Source organism: Armigeres subalbatus, chromosome 1 (assembly GCF_024139115.2).
Source record: "Armigeres subalbatus isolate Guangzhou_Male chromosome 1, GZ_Asu_2, whole genome shotgun sequence".
NCBI lineage: Eukaryota > Metazoa > Arthropoda > Insecta > Diptera > Culicidae > Armigeres > Armigeres subalbatus.
Window position 1 is genome coordinate 316815914 of NC_085139.1, and position 22587 is coordinate 316838500.

General features: G+C 43.8%; 1 protein-coding gene across 1 annotated transcript in view; it reads left to right on the forward strand.

Annotated features, from left to right (window-relative positions):
• The first annotated feature begins 5319 nt into the window (after positions 1-5319).
• LOC134207973 (protein spitz-like) overlaps positions 5320-22587 on the forward strand; it is an 84359-nt gene continuing 67091 nt past the window's right edge. Inside the window, exon 1 of the mRNA XM_062684073.1 lies at positions 5320-5947. The gene's annotated coding sequence lies outside the window, so the exon portion shown is untranslated. The remainder of the gene's footprint in view (positions 5948-22587) is intronic.

Consider the following 22587-nt stretch of genomic DNA (forward strand, 5'->3'; position numbering starts at 1 on the left):
ATTTGATCATTTTTCACAGCCGATCTAAAAGAAAAAGTCAATATATAAACATATTTTACAAAAATGCTCACTTTCTCACCTTTTTGTCGGCCTCAAATGCTGTTGTATTAAATAAGTAATTAATTGAAAAGTGTACGGTACAAATGATGTGGACCACGCGCTAGAAGAAAATAATAAATTCTGCAAAAGACAGAATACTAGCAACATATATTTCTACGTTAAACCCGCTTAGTTTAAATTATAATCATTGATAGTATACATTTTTACACTAGCTTAGTATAACTTTCAGAAATGACGGAAAAGTTTAATTTAAAACCATTCTCGGATTAGTTTTATTTCAGAGTGTACACCGCAATGCTATTCATCCATAAAAATCAAGTAAACGGGGTGCAGAAAGCGCGGCGGTACCTTTTCTGAAGGGTACGCCGCGTGCAATTTTGAGAAAATCAGGCAATAATTATCCTGAACGCGTCAGTTTTTCTGTTGACTCCTTTTGAACATTGTTTAATTTGAAATTTGAACAATGCTTCTTCGACATTTTCGGTTTTGTTTGACGTACGGAATAATATGATTCAAACCCAAGTAACCATTAAGCCGTAAAAATCGACTTTATTTCGGCTCTATAGTCACATTAAAAACCTGGTCAACAGTGCTAATAAGACTTAAATTATATATAATACATCCTTGTCGAGGCCGCATCTCTCCATCCTCGGATACGCCCCACGCTCGCCAAGTCGTTCTGCACCTGGTCTGCCCACCTCGCTCGCTGCGCTCCACACCGTCTCGTACCTGCCGGATCGGGAGCGAACACCATCTTTGCAGGGTTGCTGTCCGGCATTCTTGCAACATGTCCTGCCCATCGTACCCTTCCGGCTTTAGCTACCTTCTGGATACTGGGTTCGCCGTAGAGTTGGGCGAGCTCATGGTTCATTCTTCGCCGCCACACACCGTCTTCTTGCACACCGCCAAAGATGGTCCTAAGCACCCGTCTCTCGAATACTCCGAGTGCTTGCAAGTCCTCCTCGAGCATTGTCCATGTTTCATGTCCGTAGAGGACTACCGGTCTTATAAGCGTCTTGTACATGACACATTTGGTGCGGTGGTGAATCTTTTTCGACCGTAGTTTCTTCTGGAGCCCGTAGTAGGCCCGACTTCCACTGATGATGCGCCTTCGTATTTCACGACTAACGTTGTTGTCAGCCGTTAGCAAGGATCCGAGGTAGACGAATTCCTCGACCACCTCGAAGGTATCCCCGTCTATCGTAACACTGCTTCCCAGGCGGGCCCTGTCGCGCTCGGTTCCGCCAACAAGCATGTACTTTGTCTTTGACGCATTCACCACCAGTCCAACTTTTGTTGCTTCACGTTTCAGGCGGGTGTACAGTTCTGCCACCTTTGCAAATGTTCGGCCGACAATGTCCATGTCATCCGCGAAGCAAATAAATTGACTGGATCTGTTGAAAATCGTACCCCGGCTGTTACACCCGGCTCTCCGCATGACACCTTCTAGCGCAATGTTGAACAACAGGCACGAAAGTCCATCACCTTGTCTTAGTCCCCGGCGCGATTCGAACGAACTGGAGTGTTCGCCAGAAATCTTCACACAGTTTTGCACACCATCCACCGTTGCTTTGATCAGTCTGGTAAGCTTCCCGTCTGGAAGCTGTTCTCGTCCATAATTTTCCATAGCTCTACGCGGTCTATACTGTCGTATGCCGCCTTGAAATCAACGAACAGATGGTGCGTTGGGACCTGGTATTCACGGCATTTTTGAAGGATTTGCCGTACAGTAAAGATCTGGTCCGTTGTCGAGCGGCCGTCAACGAAGCCGGCTTGATAACTTCCCACGAACTCATTCACTAATGATGACAGACGACGGAAGATGATCTGGGATATCACTTTGTAGGCGGCATTAAGGATGGTGATCGCTCGAAAGTTCTCACACTCCAGCTTGTCGCCTTTCTTGTAGATGGGGCATATAACCCCTTCCTTCCACTCCTCCGGTAGCTGTTCAGTTTCCCAGATTCTGACTATCAGTTTGTGCAGGCAAGTGGCCAGCTTTTCCGGGCCCATCTTGATGAGCTCAGCTCCGATACCATCCTTACCAGCTGCTTTATTGGTCTTTAGCTGTTGAATGACATCCTTAACTTCCCTCAAGGTGGGGGCTGGTTGGCTTCCATCGTCCGCTGAACTGACGTTGTCATCTCCTCCGCTGCCTTGACTTTCACTGCCTGTGCTTTCAGCGCCATTCAGATGTTCCTGGTAGTGCTGCTTCCACCTTTCGATCACCACACGTTCGTCCGTCAAGATGCTCCCATCCTTATCCCGGCACATTTCGGCTCGCGGCACGAAGCCTTTGCGGGATGCGTTGAGCTTCTGATAGAACTTGCGTGTATCTTGAGAACGGCACAGCTGTTCCATCTCCTCGCACTCCGCTTCTTCCAGGCGGCGTTTCTTCTCCTGAAAAAGGCGGGTCTGCTGTCTCCGCTTCCGTCTATAACGTTCCACGTTCTGCCGGGTACCTTGCTGCAGCGCGACCGCCCGCGCTGCGTCCTTCTCCTCCAGAATCTGTCTGCACTCTTCGTCGAACCAATCGTTCCGTCGACTTCGACCCATATACCCGACGTTGTTCTCCGCTGCGTCGTTAATGGCTGCTTTGACTGTATTCCAGCAGTCCTCAAGAGGGGCCCCATCGAGCTCACCCTCTTCCGGCAACGCTGCCTCGAGATGCTGCGTGTATGCAGTGGCGACATCAGGTTGCTTCAGTCGCTCTAGGTCGTACCGCGGCGGTCGTCGGTACCGAACATTGTTGATGACGGATAGTTTTGGACGCAGTTTAACCATCACCAGATAGTGGTCAGAGTCGATGTTAGCGCCACGATATGTCCTGACGTCGATAATGTCGGAGAAGTGCCGTCCATCAATCAGAACGTGGTCGATTTGTGATTCTGTCTGCAGTGGTGATCTCCAGGTGTACCGATACGGGAGGCTGTGTTGGAAGTAGGTGCTGCGAATGGCCATATTCTTGGAGGCGGCGAAATCAATTAGTCGTAGGCCGTTTTCGTTCGTCAGCCGGTGAGCGCTGAACTTTCCAATAGTCGGTCTAAACTCCTCCTCTTGGCCAACCTGAGCGTTCAAATCTCCTATGATGATTTTGACGTCGTGGCTTGGGCAGCTGTCGTACTCACGTTCCAGCTGCGCGTAAAATGCGTCCTTATCATCATCAGTGCTTCCGGAGTGTGGGCTATGGACGTTGATTATGCTGAAGTTGAAGAACCGGCCTTTGATCCTCAACTTGCACATTCTTTCATTGATCGGCCACCACCCGATAACGCGCCTTTGCATATCGCCCATCACTATGAAAGCTGTTCCCAGCTCGTGTGTGTTGCCGCAGCTCTGGTAGATGGTATGATTACCTCTAAACGTTCGCACCATTGATCCCTTCCAACAAACCTCCTGCAGCGCTACGATGCCGAATCCACGGTCCTTGAGCACATCGGCGAGTATGCGTGTGCTCCCGATGAAGTTGAGAGATTTGCAGTTCCACGAACCGAGTTTCCAATCGCTAGTCCCTTTTCGTCGCAGTGGTCTTCGCCGATGGTTCCGGTCCGTACTCTCTCGTTGATTGTTCGTTGCTTAAGATTTTTAAAGGCTGGCTTGCAGGGCCTGACACCAAACCCCTAAATTTCCGGAGGACCATTCCTCCTTATTTCCGGTGGACCATGGTGCACAGTTTCACTGAGAGTCCCTCGCTGGCACTCGGACGATGATCAGCCGCCCCTAACATGGAGAACAGACGCTGTTGTGAGCCGATCCTGACATGGAGAACAGACGCTCAATAAGATTTGCACCTCCGGAGAGGAGCAAACCCCTTCCCTGTCAGCATACGACCATAGTTCCCACCGGGGTTGGTTACCCGATCTTCCCTAAGGTTGCTCGTATCCCGGCCAGCACCGCGGGAGGTAGGGATAGGAGTTGCTGGGTAAGAGGCTAAGGACCGCGAGATGGGGTCTATTTTATTCCTTCAGGTACGCGAAGTACCAATGGTACGCTTTACCCAGCATTTGCCGTGCCAACGAGGTTCAACGAGAATATGCAACTTTAAACGAGTGTTACATGCCGCTATATTTTTAACCCTTAAAGGCGCAAGACGATTTTCTTAGAAATCGTCGGAAATATTTTTGACGTAAATAACCATTGAATTTATTAACATTAAAACTATTTTCGGTTTGTTGTTTTAAAACAACATTGCGCATTTAAGGGTTAAACAAATTTTATGGTACTTCAAAGGCATTTTGTCATATATTTATGTGATTTTGAAACATTTTAGATTTCTCGAATATTCTTGATATCAGAAAATATCAACACTTTTCGTACAGTGCATGCCATTTTGAAGTTTCCGACACTCAGTCTGCTTCTTCTTCTTCTTCTTATTGGCATTACATCCCCACACTGGGACAGAGCCGCCTCGCAGGCAGCTTAGTGTTCATTAAGCACTTCCACAGTTATTAACTGCGAGGTTTCTAAGCCAGGTTACCATTTTTGCATTCGTATATCATGAGGCTAACACGATGATAACTTTTATGCCCAGGGAAGTCGAGACAATTTCCAATCCGAAAATTGCCTAGACCGGCACCGGGAATCGAACCCAGCCACCCTCAGCATGGTCTTGCTTTGTAGCCACGCGTCTTACCGCACGGCTAAGGAGGGCCCCTAGCAGATTCTTCTTCTTTGCTCCGCAAAATTAGAATATCTCGCTTAACTTTTCAAAAGGACCTAAGTAACATTTTTTTCATGAATTAATTTGAATAGCGCAATCAAAAGCTTTCATGTTGTTCTTTTGATTGCGCTATTCAAATTAATTCTCGCTTAACTTTTCAAAAGGTCCTAAGTAACATTTTTTTCATGAATTAATTTGAATAGCGCAATCGACAGAACAACATGAAAGCTTTTGATTGCGCTACTCAAATTAATTCATGATACAAATGTTACTTAGGACCTTTTGAAAAGTTAAGCGAGAATTTTTCTCTTTTCTCGCAATTAGGCTTTCAGCGATCGTGTACGTACACGCACGTTTCACTCACACTTTTACTCGGTTTGTTTGCAACCACGAGCAGCTGTCACGGCAAAATCAAATGGGATTGTTTGCAACCACGAACCTGCGTTTGTGTTGGTGAGAAATGTCGGCGAGACCCTAATAGACTCATTGCAAATGTTACGCGAAATTTTCAGCTCGGTGAACACTAGTCGGGCGAAAAGGCGAAACTCAATGTCACTCAAAAACGCCAGCTCAAATAAAAACAGTTGGGAACACTGATCAGTTGAATTTTTCATGCGTGAGCCTCGATCGCACCTTTGTACTGAACTACATTGTACATATTCCCTGCCATTGAATCGCAAAGAAGCGGAATTTCGTGTGCTAAAAGAGAGTGATTATTCTTCAAATGGCATCGTGGAAAAGTGAAAAAATGCCTCGCATGTGCCGATGAAGATATGTGGAAGTAAAGTTAAATCAATTTTCCAGCTAATAGTCGCGTGCCTTTTCAGTCGCATTTGGGTGAAATTATGCATCGATTCAAAGTGGAAAAGTGCCTCGAAGTTTTTTTCCCTTATGCCCCCCTTCGTCTGACGAATATCTGAAGAAAAAAAGTGGAGTGTCTCGTAACCCCCTCTTCTTTACTCGCGTATTGAATGCCGAAGCCAGTGTGTAGTGCGCCTCTTCTCACGCCACTCTTTCATTGTGTGCGGTGTGCTCTCATCGTCATCATCATTGATCATTGTCAGTAGGCAGTCGACAGCGGAACACACTGTTTGGGAATAATAAGAGTCTCAGTGGAAAAGTGACCCGACTGAAGCCTACACAGCACGGCTCAGCTAGACGGCGAGCCAGCCCCAGCAGTGAAGCACCGGAGGACGGAAGGTGTGTTCCGATCGGGAGGAGAACGAAGTAAGTTGTGGCATTTTTTCTTCAATTCTCTCTGTCTTTTTCGTTCGAATCGAAAGAGATGCCAGGTGTTCTTGGGCAATATTTTACAGCGCTTTTTGAATGGCCGTATAATGTCGAGGAAACCCCAGTTTTTTTAAACTGCAATAAAGCAGATTTCGCATTGGAAAACCTTGTGGAATTTGTTGCCACTGATTCATAGTTTATACCTAAGGTCTAAGAGTCGAGTTCAATAAATTCCCATAACATTATTTTTATCTACTGATACTTTTTTCTACTAAAACAACATATAATCAAATTGAATAATTTAACAATATGTATAACTTATGAATTAAATTTCAATAAAGTTGACCCGAAAAAAGTTGTGACAAACCAGATTTGCGTTCACTAATAAAATACAAATTACAATAGATAATCTGATTAAAAGTCCTGACTTACAGGTTTATAAGGTAAATAAACAAATTACAGAATCTTTATTGCGCCCCGGGAATAATGTATATAACTGCAGGACTGATTTTCATCACAAACGGTTATGTTTGAGATTATATTCTCGATTCTAATAGCGTGTTTTCTTTATTACGCCCCGAACCCCCAACTCCTAGGTACCTATCTGGTTCATTTTTGCATTAGAAAATTATTCAGAGTTTTTTAGTGGAATGTGTCAAGTAAGGGGGAAGGGGGCCTTGGGAGGTTTTGTTCTATTATTGGCAGGGGGGTTTTTGTCGACCAAATTTTATGAAATTTGGCTACAATATTCTTTGATATGCAAAGAATGTTTAGGCCAAATTTGAGCCTAGTCAGTCATAAAAAACCCCCCTGCCAATAATAGAACAAAACCTGCCAAAGCCGTCACATTTATTGGAGAAAGTTGGCAAACGTTTTACATAGTTTTAAAACTAAAACATCTTTCAATAGTTGTTGGCTGATATGACACTTCGGGACTGATTTGCTAGTTGGGCGTAACTTATTTTATAAACAATCATTGATTTATCAAATCCATAGAATGCAAGCGTGTTTCTCCAAAACTTATTATTTTGTCTGCATGCGGAATTCCCTTATTCTGTCGCAAACATATCGTGGTTTTCTTAGGAAATGCATTTGAGGTTCTTTTCACAAGTATGAATCAGTTTATGTCAAGAAAAGGCAAAATACGTAAACGGTACTCGTTATTTTATGACCCGACAGGTACTCAGAAATGCTTTATAATGAACTACAGGCGGTGAAAGTATGAAAATCATTCTTGTTTGCCGTATTATTTACACTAGATTTTGTTTTTACACGATTTACATTTTCTCAATTTTCCACTCATCCTAAATGTTTAACGTATATTAATTATCATGTGATTTTTCTGTGATTTATTCTGGATTTTTTGAAACATGTTGCGAAGAGTTTGGTGGCAAATCGAAGTCACACGATCAAAAATACGAGCGAAAAAAAATCGTGTAAAAACAAAATCCTGTGTATAAAACTAAAAAGAACGACTGAAATTTTCAAAATTATTTGGAATGACAAATTCGGGACGTGATAAAATCGGGTGTAGACAAAATCGGCGAGTGACAATATCAGGTCGACACTGTCTCTTTTAGAACACTCGTTACATGTGCTAGTAATTTTAGCCGCGACGTGAAAATACGTGTGGCGTCTGCAAGGAAGTTTACGACACGGCAGACTACGGTGGGCTGAAAACGATGTTCGTATGCCGGAAGAGCGTCCAGGAAACTTAATATTCGATAAAGAATCCGGAATAGCTCGTAGGCTTTCTAGTAGGTCGCGTACACGATGGCTTTTGGCAGTTGCAGTACATCTGAGGGCGCTACACGTTCAGGGCGGCTAGAAGCGATTGGCCCTGGATCGAGTTTTGCAAATTTTCTCGACTTTGATGGACATAACACTATCGTGTTAGCCCCTCATGATAAACAATAGCAAAAATGGCCAATAAATTGGTTTACAAATCTTGCAGCAAGAGTGTAAAATAATCGAAATTTTTTAGTAAAGTCTACATTTCTTCACTTGTCAGCTCACTTCCAGACACATTCATAGTTTTAATTTTATCATTATTGTTAAAATCAATTTAATCTTTAATTAAAACACCTTAATAAAGATTAAATAAATACACATTCATAGTCGGCCTTGGACTGTCAATATTCGGTTGAATATTAGTCATTGAATATTTATGCAAATTCTACAAATTCATAAATTTTCTGAAATCTGAACACGTTTGAAATGAGTAAATTCATTTATCACATAGAACTGAATCCGATTTTCATCCGCGTGGCACTTTCAACGGTAAACATCAATATAAAACAATGCTAATTGTGTTTTTTTCTGCACATCGTAACCACACGCAGTGGCAGTAAAATGAATGAGATGGTGGAGTAATCGTCTGACTATGTATGTCATTCTATGTTTTGAATAATCATGCGATGTTTGTCAAAATTCGGACCGAAGTAGATTCATGAAGTTGAATATTTTAGGCTCTGCGCCGCTAATGTAGGGTATTAACGACCAAACAGAATAGATAGATCCGTTAGCAATTTCTATCCTCTCGTAATAGTTTCTGATGGTACTGTTCAACTATCAAGCGTTAGATCGTTTGGGTCATTCTGTTGTTTCTTGGCTTCGTGGCTTGGTTTCCATACTTTTGTAATTATGAGCTAACGATCCAAGTCGCGATGTAGGTAACGCGACCCTGGTAAGGTAGCTTACTGAAGCCTCTTAAATACCACGAAAATGAAGATAGAAAAAAAGATAACGTTTTTTTTGGCAACCGACCCGGCAACGAAATAAGGACTATGATTGGAAATTCGGTCCCTGGAATGTCAGGACCCTAAATAAACCTGGACGAGTGAGCATTCTGGCTCGAGAACTGCAGAAGATGCCTCTGCCTAGATCCAGAGAACGTGAATTCCAAGCCGTGGACTCCACGACCAACACTGCATTCAAATATAACATCTATCACAGGGCTGGTAGCAAGTCACTTTTTAGTGACTTGGTCACTATTTTGAGCCTAGTCACTAAAAAGTCACTATTTGCATCCAAAAGTCACTAAAGTCACTATTTTTCGGAAAATGGTCACTAAAGTCACTATTTTCGCACCACCGTTTGTAAAAAAAAATCATTTGTATCTACCATTATCATCAACCAAATCAAATGTAAATCTGTTAGCAAAATATATAAAGTTTGAAAAATTGCTCCAAGGCCGTCTTATGAAAGGCAGAGTGGGTTCGAACCATGGACTTCGGGATCGAGAGACACACAGACAGACCACTCAGCGAAGCTTGGGCATACGTTTAAGCAGCGCCGTATATAAAGCGCAGGATTGTTACGACTACCGTCGTCGGGGGTGACAATGGGTCAAATGGGGGTGAGAATGGGTCACTATTTCAACTACTTAAAAAGCTTGTAGAATAGATTGAATACATCTGAGGGCAAGAAGACCAAAATATAAGAGACCTTTTTGAACGATTTTGCTGTACTACCTCCAGATGGCCGGTGAGACCGTTGACCCATTCTCACCCCTAGACCCATTGTCACCCCCGATGGCGGTACGAGGATTTCGCGATTTTCGCGGTTTTTGCTATTCTCGCGGATTTGATGCGGATTTACATAACGGATTTAGTTTTAGGTGGAAGTTTAATAAATAAGGAGCGTAGGGTTTTGTTTTCGATAGCAAAATGTCGTTGAGAAGGGACTCCACATTTGAAGTCTATGCCTACCCAATTGTTTGGATATTTCCAAGCCATTATTGAATGCATTATACTCTTGAGCACTCGTTTAATAAGCATTTTAAGGGTAAGAACTTCACTTGTTGTCATTTTTATCGTTTCTGAATATCCATTTTTTGTCACGTCAATTTTGACATAATTCCGAGATATTTTTTAGTTTCTGATTGATTAACCCCTCTACAACGAATCACACAACATGATATTGTCGGCGTAGCACCACATTAGAATTCGGACATCGGGACTTCCGAACCGAACTTTCTTCCGAAGTTTTATCTGTCAAACTAATTGATGCGTTGTTTAGCGCAACTTTATGCGAATCCAGCGCACTACTTCCTAAGTTGGGTAAGTTGCTTGTATCTAGAGAAAAATCCACCTTCGTTATAAAAAGCTTCCTAACTTTGTTTCTCTTATAGGAACTTTCACTGTAATTTCTGTAGCGATGACCGCATAAATCTTTATGTAAAATTCCGTAAAAATTCCGCCTCTAATTTGGGAAATAATTTTCGGAAGGTTTTTCTTAGGAATTCACCAAACAATATCTGAAGGAATTCTCAAAAAGATTTCTACCGGAATTCATGAAATAATCCGCTTGTATTTGAAGGAGATTTTTTTTCAGGGATTCGCAGAGAAATAGTAATTGACGTGCAGTTTCCGTGGAAATTCCTGAAAGACAGCAGGAATGTCTATAAAATATTCTGCCTTGAATTTATGGTATAAAAGAATTTCCGGAAGTTGTTGTGCTGATATTCGCCATCGGATTTCTGTTAGAATTTCCATTTGAACTTCTGGAGATAAATTTCATAAGGATTGAAGTATCTTCTGCACAATTTCTGAAAAAAAAATCCTAGAAATTTTCACAAGGTTTTCCACAAAAATCAACTTCCGCTGAAATTTCTGAATTTTTTTTAGACTTTCCAAAGCAATTTCTGCATCAAATTCAAGATTTTGGATCACATTTTACGAAACTTGAAACTTAGGAAACTTAGGTTCGGTAAAATTCATGTTATATATGAGTTATTGTTTTTAATGAACCCGAGATCAGGGTCTCGAAAAAACAAATGGCTAATGGACTCTATACTATATGTATTTAAATTTGTTTCAATTAAAAATGTTATTTTTCATTAATAAAAATCGTATTTTAAAAATGTCATCATAATTTTGGATTCTTAAAGTTTTTTTTAACAATTTTTCCTTATAAAGATTCATAAACTTTGTGATTACTCTGTTTAGTAATTGATTAGATCATTTTATTTCTTTTTTGCCGAAAAACCGTGTTAATTTTTCAACGTGCCAAAACGAATGTTCACACGTCTAACTACATAAAAATTAGCGAAACCCCAATCCAAAACATCGTTCTAGCACTTTTTCATACTGTCTTGCAGCTGAATCATCTATACAGTCATACCTCGATATAACGTAACTCAATTTTTATTTTCGTTACGTTATATCGAGGTTACGTTATATCGAAGCAAAATTTTTTCTCTCAAATTTTTTTTTAAATCTTTTTTTATAAAAGAATTTTAACCTAAAATCAATGTTATTCATCCACCAGGGTGTTCCAACCTTTCTTACTTAACTTTTTAATTTTTTTTATTTTTTGATATTTTGTTTTGTTTTTTATTTGCTTATCTATTTTTTTCATTTCTGTTTTCATATTTACTTTTTATCTTAGAATATTACTTCAATTAAATAATTTATAAATAAAAATAAACCTAAATTTAATATTATTCTAGATTACCATTCTTTATTCATGAAAGTAGAACTCAAGTTCATAACAATTCTCAAACCAGTTCGAAATAGCAAAACAACATTTCTGCACTGAAGCCTTTTTAGTGCTGCTTTTTAATTACGATGTCCATGATATAAGTACGCATCTGACGCAGCGAGAACTGATTAGTCAGTGGTCAATTCTCGCGTGATTTTTGAAAACGTTATAAGTCCAAATGAGAGACTCTCTTTTATTACGCTGTCTTTTGCTAATATCTAGGCTAGTTTAAAATTTGTTGCAATATTTTCACCTCAGCACACTAGACAAAGCTATTTTCTTCAGATCGGTGCTGGAAAATCCAATGTAAATGTTAGTATGGCTTCGTAATAATCGAAAGAGAAAGTAAACAAAGAGAGCCTCTCTTTTGGACTTACGACGTTTTCAAAAATCACGCGAGAATTATTCTATTCCGAGTATCTGATTACCATAAATAACCCATTGAGGGCTGCTTGTTCAAACTCGTTTACATATTCGTTATCATTTCCAAAACTCGCAGATTGTGACATGCTTCTTCTTGCGTTGACATTGACTGCCTTTTGTTGTCACCGGCATTGGGTCGGTATGCTACCTTCTCATGAATGCTTCTCAGTGTGCCTCTTAAGACCACTTAAGTACCACTGTCAGTACATCATCCTCATTCTCGAGTTTTTGGAGCATTTTAAAGAATATTGTAAGATATTCGAATCGAGTCAGCTGGAACTACCTCCCACGCTTTGGCGACCAAAAGATCTTCTATGATGGTGGTCTATGGTAGATTGGTTAGAGGAGGTCCCGCGGACTCGAAAATAGACGAAACCACTCTGATCAATCTCTAAAAACGTGCTGACCATCCATGTAGAGAGGTGGAGCACCCAAAGGTGACGTGGTAACGGAAATTATGGACAGAATCATGCCGTTCATGGAGGCCTCCAGACCTTCAGCAAGTATTTCAAACTCGTCGTGCTGATTCTTTGCGAACTAGTTACAATGGATAGGCAGCAGTGGAAGTCTCTGCTAATGTCTAGTAAGGAGGCGGAACGTGAGAAACGCCTACTTATTGATTAGAAGGAGTTGGTGGTGCGACTCTTAAAGTGAGTATACTCACTTATACTTATACTTATAAGATTGTGCAGGATGCCGCCCCAAAACGTTAAGTGTAGTACTCACACCTACTGAATTTCATCGGTAGGACAACCGTCCCTGGTGGGAAATTGCCATCCCTAAAAAGCCGAAAATGAAAACGAAGTGAGTCGTAAAACAAGCGGCAGAGGAGGTAGCTGCGGCAAAAAAGAGGTGCTTGTAGAAGTATGATATTATGACGGAGCTACGCGGATGTCCCAAAGTCCATGAGAGGAGAGCAAATACTCTCTGGTCAAGTAGAAGATGTCAACTGCATCCATAGGATGCAGAAGGACGAGATGATTTTCGAAATCCTGCTCAGAAGAGCTCGGCGTACAAAAACTTGAGTAGATGAGTAGATGGGCTGGTTGATGGGATTCATGTCGCAGTCCTATGCCCAGTCGAAGTCATCCCATGTAAGGGTTTGGATGAAATGTCTAAAGCCGGTGAGCTGGTTGATACATTAAAAGATCAGTGGAGAGTTGAGATCCTATTTGTTTTTCGAAAGAGCTATGCGGACACGCAGGTGATGAGCCTATATGTGCCTATATGTAAGATGAAGGAAGAAGGAATAATGAAAAAGATAGAAGGAATAAGGAAGAAGGAAGAACAAAGAAGGAAGAAGGAAGAAGAAAAAAAGGAAGAAGTAAAATGGGAGGAGGAAGAAGGAATAAGGAAGAAGGAAGAAGAAAAAAAAGAAGGAAGAAGGAAGAGGGAAGAAGGAAGAAGGAAGAAGGAGAAGGAAGAAGGAAGAAAGAAAAAGGAAGAAGGAAGAAGGGAGGAGGAAGAAGAAGGAAGATGGAAGAAGACAGATAGATGAAGGAAGATGCAAGAAGGGAGAAGGAAGAAAGGGTAAGGTGAAGAAAGAACTTCTCATTTTTCACTTTTCGATTTTTTCTATTAATTCGGCCTAATGGCCATTCGGCCTAATGACCGTTCGGCCTTATGACCATTCGGCCTAATGAGCTTTGGCCAAATGGCCTTCGGCCTAATGGCCTGACACCATGTGTGCCCGCCAGGTACGTCTGGCGGCAGCCAAGAAGTTGCTTGATAAGACCAAGTTGAAGGTAGGATTAATGGTATGTTACGTGATCATACACTAACCACTTGTGGTCTGCTACAAGTGCTTCGGCTACGCTCATAAGTCATTTCAGAACTGAACTTCGGCAGGAAATTTCGTTTAGTACTGATTCTCAGCAAAATATTTACATTTCTCAGCAACCGTCACTTTTACTGAGATCTCAGCAAAAATCATGTTTACTGAAACTCGGTGGTGCCCACCTAGGGAAACTTCATCGGAAGCACACGCATACTCGGTTATGTGTTCAAGGACCGTGGATTCGTAGCGCTGTAGGAGGTTTGTTGGAAGAGATCAATGGTGCGTTTAAAGGTAATCATACCATCTATCAGAGCAGCGGCAACACACACGAGCTTTGAACAGCTTGATTAGTGATGGCAAAGGCGCGTGATCGGGTGGTGGTCTATTCATGAGAGAATGCGCAGGTTGAGGTTCAAAAGCCGGTTCTACAACTTAAGCATAATCAACATCCATAGCCCATACTCCGGAAGCACTGATGATGATAAGGACGTCATCAAGATGGGTACGAGTGGGTGGGAAATTGTCAAGCTGGCTCCGTTGATGGCCTAACGACAACGAATCAGATCTTTACTTTATGGAAAATCTTCCAAAAACGCCGTGAATACCAGAGGCCCGAACGCACCATCTGTATATCGATTATAAGAATAAGGCAACATATGACAGTATAGCCTGCGTAGAGCTATGGAATATTATGGACGAGAACATATTCCCTGGGAAGCTTACCAGACCAATCAAAACAATGGTGGATGGGGGGCAAAACTGTGAGAAGATTTCGGGCGAAAACTCCAGGCAAGGTCTTGCCAGTGGATCAACATTACACTAGAAGGTGACATGCGGAGAGCCGGGTGTAACAGCCGGTACGGGGTACGATTTTCAAAAGATCCAATCAATTTATTTGTTTCGCGGATGACATGGACACTATCGGCCGATAAATTGCAAAGGTGGTGGTGAACTGTACACCCCCTGAAACGTGAAGTAACAAAAGTTACTCTGTTGGTGAATGGGCGAAACTGAGCGCGACAGGGATCGCCTGGGAAGAAATTGTACGATAGACGGGGGCACTTTCGAGGTGGTCGATGATTTCGTCAACCTTGGATCCTTGCTAACGGCTGGAAATAATGTTGGTGTGAAAATAATATTGGTAAAGGCGCATCATCTGTGGATGTCGGGCCTACTACAAACTCCAGAAGAAACTGCGGTCAAAAAAGATTCACACCCGCACCGAATGTATCATGTACAAAACGCTCATAAGACCGGTAGTCCTTTACAGACATGAAACTTGGACCATGCTCGAGGAAGACTTGCAAGCACTCGGAGTATTCAAGAGACAGCTGCTTAGGACCTGGGAGGGAGAAACAGATTCAAAAAATGTGTGTGTCAAGCCAAGCCGAAATCCAGCTGTCAGTGTGAGCCGAAAACGAATCTCTCGGCAAGAAAATTTTTGAAGGCAATATAACAACAATAACACGCAAAACGAAATTTAGTTTTTTCAAGTGGCTGATTGTTTTTTCATGTTGAAAATTTACTTGTTGTATGACGACAGTATATATTAATTTGGTGTGTAGTATCGAGAGCTCCCTCCCAGCTTAGGACCATCTTTGGCGGTGTGCAAGAAGACGCTGTGTTGCGAAAAAGGATGAACCATGAGCATGCCCAGCTCTACGACGAAACCAGTATTCAGAAGGTAGCTAAAACCGGAAGAGTACGATGGGCAGGACATGTTGCAAGAATGCCGGACAGCAACCCCGCAAAGATGGTGTTCGCCTCAGATCCGGCAAGTACAAGCAGTCATGGAGCACAGCAAGCGAGGTGGGCTGACCAAGTACAGAACGACTTGACGAGCGAGGGGTGCATTCGAGGTTGGAGATATGCGGCCTCGAACCGTGTTTTGAAGCGTCAAATTGCTGATTCAGTGTTTTCTGTTAAGATGTAAACTAAATGAATGAAAATGAATGAACCCAGACAGTCATAGAGAGGATATGTCGGAACGCGAACATCTGGAATGTGACGTCACGTCTCAGAATCTTAGATTCTTCCCTCCACCCTATGTCTGTTGAGGATGGTCCTATAGTGGCCTAGAATTGAAAAAATATTTCTATACTCAATGAATCACGTTTATAATGTAAACTGTTAAAAACGGGAGCAAAAAAAAAGTTACGTTATATCGAGGTAAAAATTACGTTATATCGAGTTACGTTATATCGAGGTTACGTTATATCGAGGTTACGTTATATCGAGGTATTACTGTATATGGTAAAACTTTTGGGAATATATTTTGACAAGACAATATTTTTGATCGATAGTAAAAGACAGCGCAAAATTTGTTATACTTCATTCTGCCTTTTCATACACGAACTGCAGTTTCACGAAAAACTTCGAGCTCATGTTAAACTTTATTACCACAATGCTGTAGAACTTGCTTCAAAATCGTTGTTGAAATTATAAGCCTGGTTTAGTGTAACAACTTGTAATTTGTTACCTGCTCCTGTGTGTTACGGAATAAGGTTTTCCATGAAGGCTAGCAATATGCCTTTGGATGTCCCAACGAATACCTTCCTCAATATCCAACTATGTGGTATTTATGATGGTGTCGCCAAGTCGGTTGTCCCCTGCTAAGATCCATCCTCTCCCTAGTTACGATGAAGATGCACACGGCCAGCAGTAGTAAAGTAATTCTCATGATATTGTATTTTTTGTCTTCTCTTGATTTCTGATAGGATTCCAATAAGGATTAAAAAAAACATGATATCCCTAGTTTCCGATCTACTACGAGTGACCAATGAACAATACGAATGTAACTCAGCTCACTACCTGGTTGGTACTTCATACAAAAGTCACTATTTGGCCACTTTTTCTGCTTCTGAAAGTCACTATTTGGTCACTTTTTTCGTCATCGTTGGTCACTAAGTCACTATTTTGAACGACATTTTTCGCTACCAGCCCTGCTATCACAGCGGCGGCGAAAAAGCAGAGCATGGAGTTGGTTTCATAGTGATGGGCAAGCAGATGAAGCGAGTGATGCGGTGGAAACCCATTAGCGAACGAATCTGTGTGTTGAGAATACGGTTCAAATGGAGGACACGTTTTATGAATGTCTTGATAAAGCCTATGGAGAGTGCCCAATTCATGACGTGAAAATTGTTATCAGAGACACTAACGCTTAGGTCGTTAAAAAAGACTTTTCCCATCTCATAATCGGTAGGGAGAGCCTTCCGCTACCAACGACAACGGCCTACGGCTAGTAAATTTGGCTGCTGCCAGAAGGATAGCCATCAGTAGCACCTACTTTACACAAAAGAACATCTGAAAGCACACCTGGAGACACCCAAATGGTGAAACTTGCAGAAACAGATAGACCATGTTCTGGTGGATGGACGCCATTTCTCGGATGTTATCGATGTGCGCACATTCAGAGGTCCGAACATTGACTCTGATCACTACCTCGTTGTGGGTATCATTCGATCACGGTTGTTCAAACGAAACATCACAGCGAACAATGCGTTAAAATATCCAGCGATTGTCTGCGGAAGGAGTATTGGTTGAGTACCGCCAGAAGCTCGACGAACAGAAGCGGGCTTGGTAGTCATATGGCTACTGCTTCTGCCTCATACGCAGGAGGTCGTGGGTTCAATCCCAGGTCCGTTCCATTCTCCTACTTTGTATCTTTCTCTATATTTCTCATGTTCTAGCAATCGCTAGAACTGGAAATGGACTTCCATACCGTTTCCATCTCAATTCCTATACCTTCAACTTGAATATTCTAACAGTAATCTGCTAGAATTGGGAATGAACTATAAAGCACGTTTCCAAACATCCAATTAGAAATTCCATCAGTTGCTTTCTCCTATCTATCACATTGGCAGCTCGTTAACCAAGACGGAGCTCCAACAAATTCCGCATGAACCCGTGGTAAGTTCAGAGGTATATTCGGCTTGCAGTGGGCGAGTGATTGCATCATCATTTCCTCCCCTTTCGCTACATTGACTTGCATTCTGACGTGGCAGGCGCCAGTATGACCTAACAAATGAGATCACCAGTACTTGTACATTGAAGATGTGAGCTAGTCCCAAGCAAACATCTGTTGGTTCCCTGTGCAAGAACAACTGATCTGGTCATAATGGAGTAGCAACTACGAGCAGTTACAAACTCAACAAACTCAAACTCAAGTACCGCCAGAAGCTCGACGAACGGATAAGTGCAATTAACGTTAGCGACACAACATCAACGATCTACGGGAGTCGATCCATGGAGCGGTGAGCACAACAGCGCGAGAAGTGGTAGGCACTGCACAGAGGCGACCCAGGACGGGTTGGTTTGATGTGGAGTGTCAGAGAGTGACAGATGAGAAGAACGTTGCCAGAAGCAAGAGCAGCCGAAAAACGAACCCACTGCAAGAAGAAAACCGTGATTAATCCACCTAGCGGTGATGGTGCCTTTCTCGTGCATTATAAAACTAGTATTTTGGCCACTACTCTTGAGCCCATAGTCCGATCTGGCCAATTTTTAATAGGAAACAATGGGAGAGTATTCTACGTCGAATGCAATTTGTTGCGAGTAAATCGGTTAAGGATAAGTACCTGAAAATTGAGTGACATTTTTTTTGGGTTGGTGCGCACAGACAGACACACACACACATGCGAAATGGTGAGTTGACATCTGGGAAGGAGCGACCTACACAGCTCTGGTCCTCACAAGTTCCAATCTTACGCTTCCACGGGTCTTCCGATGACAATCGACCACCAGCTAAGGGTTTTGTACTTAGCTGGTAGTGCAGCCTGGGCACTGTTGTCCTTCTGACATCAGCTAGAGTGAGGGGGTGCGACCAAAGGGACCATCGTCCCTAACCCCTAATCCCAAGGCGTTAAGCGACCCGTGCTGAGGGGATGCATGGCCAGGGGGTGAACTAATGAGCTAGGCCTTTAACGGAGCTTGTGGGGTACCTGGGCACCCTCCACAGTAATTGTCCCTAACCGCGTCATGCTGGGCTCTGGCGTGGTGGACCTGTTTTCCCTAGCAACTCGTGGGATCAAAATGGAAAACCAAGTCAATTCTTCTTCAATTAGTGGTAGTAGTGTAGGCGACAACCCCTTCGCAAGAGGTTGGTTGCTCAGGTCGCCACCTAGGAGACCAGAGGCAATACTCGGTAGCTCGATGCGCAGCGTGGGTCACTTAAGGCCACTCCTTACGGAATCCAAGTTTCAAAGTGCTCGCGTTTTCGGGGGCACACCACTCGATACGGAAGCAATGCACAACTGTCATTTCTATTTTTTCACGCATGCTGCGACGCAGCAAAGTTGAAAAAAATGACATTTGTGCGTTGCTTCCGTATCGAATGGTGTGCCCTTGAAAACGCGAGTACTTCGAAAATTGGATTCCATAAGGAGTGCCCTTAACCTTCTCCCCGGCTACGCCGGTAGAGGTTATGCACGGCCCATGACTTGTGACATGACGTTTTGCGATGGGCTTTCGGCCTTCGAGGTGGCGACGGAACAGCTGGACGCCATCATCGACTTTGCGTCATCGAAGCATAATATCAGTAAGGACCTCAAGAGGAGCTTGCTGAAACTTCGAAAGTCGATGTTGGACGCCAAGCTGGAGAGGGCGGTCGGGACGGCCAAGTGTAAACCCGTGAAATCCGTGGAGTCGAGGTCTATCCAGACTGAGGCCCAAGGATTCGCGGACTCGGGCAAGGTCGAATCGACCGAGGGCGTGCCAGCGAAGACGATGGTGCCAAAGTCTACCCAGACTGAGGCTCAAGTATTCGCGGGCGCGGGGTGACTGCTCCAACGGAGCATACACAAAAACGGGGGAGACAGTCTCCAGGGGATGAGCTCTCTAGGGGCCGCTCCAAAACGCGGAGGGTTACTACCCCGAACAAGGGTAGTGGGGCTGGGAAGCTGAACTCCGACCAGGTACCTCCAAAACCGGGGGAGGAAGGACCTGGAAAGGTCGTCCACCCAGGAAAGACGGTGGTAAGGGGTTACGGCAGGCTGAGAGCTCTCAGCCTCACCAGACCAGGGAAATAGAGGGGGATGACGCCTCCTGGATCCTGGTCAAGAACAAGAGGAAGACGTCAAGGGCCGAAAAGAAGGCCCAGGCGAATGAGGGTAGCAAGAAGTCTGGGTAAGCGCCAATCACTCCAGGGGCGATGCCCTAGTCATCAAGACGGAATAGGGTAAGTACTCGGACGTCTTAAAGGCGATGAGGAGTGACGTCAAGCTCAATGAACTCGGCGCCGACGTACGTCGAATAAGACATACCCGGACGGGCGAGACGGGGCGTCTCGCAAAAGGGCGCCGCCTACAAGAAGTTGGCGGAGGAAGTCCTAGGCGAGACAGTCAAGGTGAGGGCACTCACGACGGAGGTGAATCTAAGGGTCAAAGACCTGGACGAGATCACCGAAGTCGAAGAGCTCGTCACGGCACTGCGGCGACAGTATGAAGTGGAGACGCCCACCGCAGCCGTTCGGCTACGGAAAGGTCCGGCAGGGACGCAGGTAGCATTGGTTCGGCTATCTGCAGCGGACGCCTCCAAGGTAGTCAAGTTAGGGAGCGTCAAGGTGGGATGGTCGGTGTGCCTTGTGGGCATATACGAGCAACCCGAAGTTTGCTTCAAGTGCCTGGAACCGGGACACAAGCAATGGGACTGCAAAGGCCCTGACAGAAGCAAGCTCTGCCGACGCTGAGGGACATAAGGCACAATGCTGCACGAACCCTCCCAATTGTTTGATTTGTTTCAGCAAAGCTGCGAACAGCAAGCACCCCATGGGGGGTTCGAAGTGCCCGGCGTTTAAGCGTGCTGCAAAATCACAGTGCAGGTAACGCAGCTGGCTTGCTCGGCTTTGCCCGAGTGTTTGGTGTGCGCAGGTTTAGAGGAAACGGCGGAACACGTGTTGTTCGTGTGCTCACGTTTTCGCGCAATGCATGACCACATACTTGCCATATGTGGTCTGGACACTACCCCGGACAACCTAATCCGGAGGATGTGTAAAGATGAAGTTGGCTGGAACGCCGTTTTATCGGCTATCGCCCAAATCGTCTCGGAGCTACACAGAAGGTGGCGCGTGGACTCAAGGATGACTAGTTCAGGCGCAAATAAGAGGTGGTCCAAGGGATCGGAGTCGGCTTCATGGGTCATACCGGTGCCCTGTGGTCGAACTCGATCCTTTTATCGAACAAGTGGCCGCGTGAAGAACAACATGGTATCGTCGATTTCGCGGCGTCAGTCAACCGGGCGGGTTCCGAACCCGAGGACGGAAAGGGACCCTCGTCAAGGCTGGGGCAGGCGTAGGTACCGCGTCGGCAAGTCCCTCTGTGTGATGGCGAATTGGCCCTATCGCAGAGAGGTCAATTTGGGGTGCACGCGGCACCATCATTCTTGATACCAGCCGTGCAGAGGGAAGCAGGCGCGAAGTCGACCCTTCCCACCTTCCGAGGACACAGGGCGTGGTAAGGCCACCTGGAAAACCGGCAATGCGCTGGCACGATACCACGGTGTTCTTCTAAAAAAGCCCGGGCCTCTTGAAAGTAGTCACGATGTTCGGTGCTTCAAGGACACGCAGCTAACCTCGAGGGTGCGTTGTGCTTTCTTGTTGTACCGAAGGTCCCTAACCCCGCACTTCCTGAACGTCCAACCCAGGATGTCTGTTAAGCAGATTCCCCTTCCATTGCTTACAAACAAAAAAACACACACAGACATCACCTCATTTCGTCGAACTGAGTTGATCGGTATACACCCGATTCTTTTTTTACACGGGGATGCGTTCCGTGTAAAAAAAAGTTTCCAGTTCAAAATTTGAAAATCCGTGTTAAAAAAGTTTTATGATTTCTCGACGAATCATGCAAAATGGAGCAACTTTGCAAAAAAAATTGTATGGGATTTTTTACACGGCCGTGTAAAAAAAATCCGTGTAAAAACAGAATCGGGTGTATTACACTATGGGTCTCCGGGACATCTATAAAAAGTTTGTTTTGGGAGCGAACATACAGCCTTTACTTATACTTTGTATACAAAAATATTTGGATAGGCGAAAATAGCGAAAAAAATGTTTTGAGTTAGTATTTAGAGGATGTCCATATACCACGTGGTCAAAAATCCATACATTTTTGTTATATGAGCGGTTGTCCACGTTGGTAGGGGGGTATCTAAAACCGACCAAAACCTATCCACGTGGTATATGGACAGCCCCTTTGATTGTTTCTATTAGTTTTACTAATTTGATATACAATAATTGATAAATGATGATCTTGATGAAACCATAATAGTGAGCCAAATATTGCCTTTAATTCGTTGAAGGTTTGAAAATGCAAAATTTATTTGTGCTCTAGACACCATGAGCGGAAAAGTGTTGAAGATTTGAACAAATGCAGACATATTTTTGATCACTTTAAGAATTTAATCACCTTATAGATGAGAAATTATAAACTGCCATGCCCGTTAAAATGCAAGATTCAATACAGGTCCACCTTCGCTCGCTACCACTACAAACATCGGTAGTAACAGTACAAATCCAATCCATTTACGAAGCAAAGTGGCCCCGTGAGACCTTTTCTCGCTCAGCCGTGGAGCCATCAAAAGTTCGATTTGGTCGCGCCGTCATTACCATCCGCTGTCACACGATGATGTGCATCGGCGCGCTTGATGGAGGAAAAATAAGCGGTACTCATCATCTTCCTTTACAACCATCATCCACCTATTCATCAAACGACCGAACCCACTCGCCAGTTGACTGGCCTCCGAACAGTTGCGACGGTTTCTGATCTGGGGACTGAAGCTCCATTACGTAGCTGCGTTCGGTTGCCTGCTGCTGCCACACGGAGTGGAATCCAGGAGTAGGGTATTTGAGCATGGTCGAAACTGTTCACAAAGTTGACCCAAAAGAAATGCGTTTCTTGATTTATTACTAACGAAGCTTGATTTGCCATCATATTTGTACCTATTCTATTTAACAGAT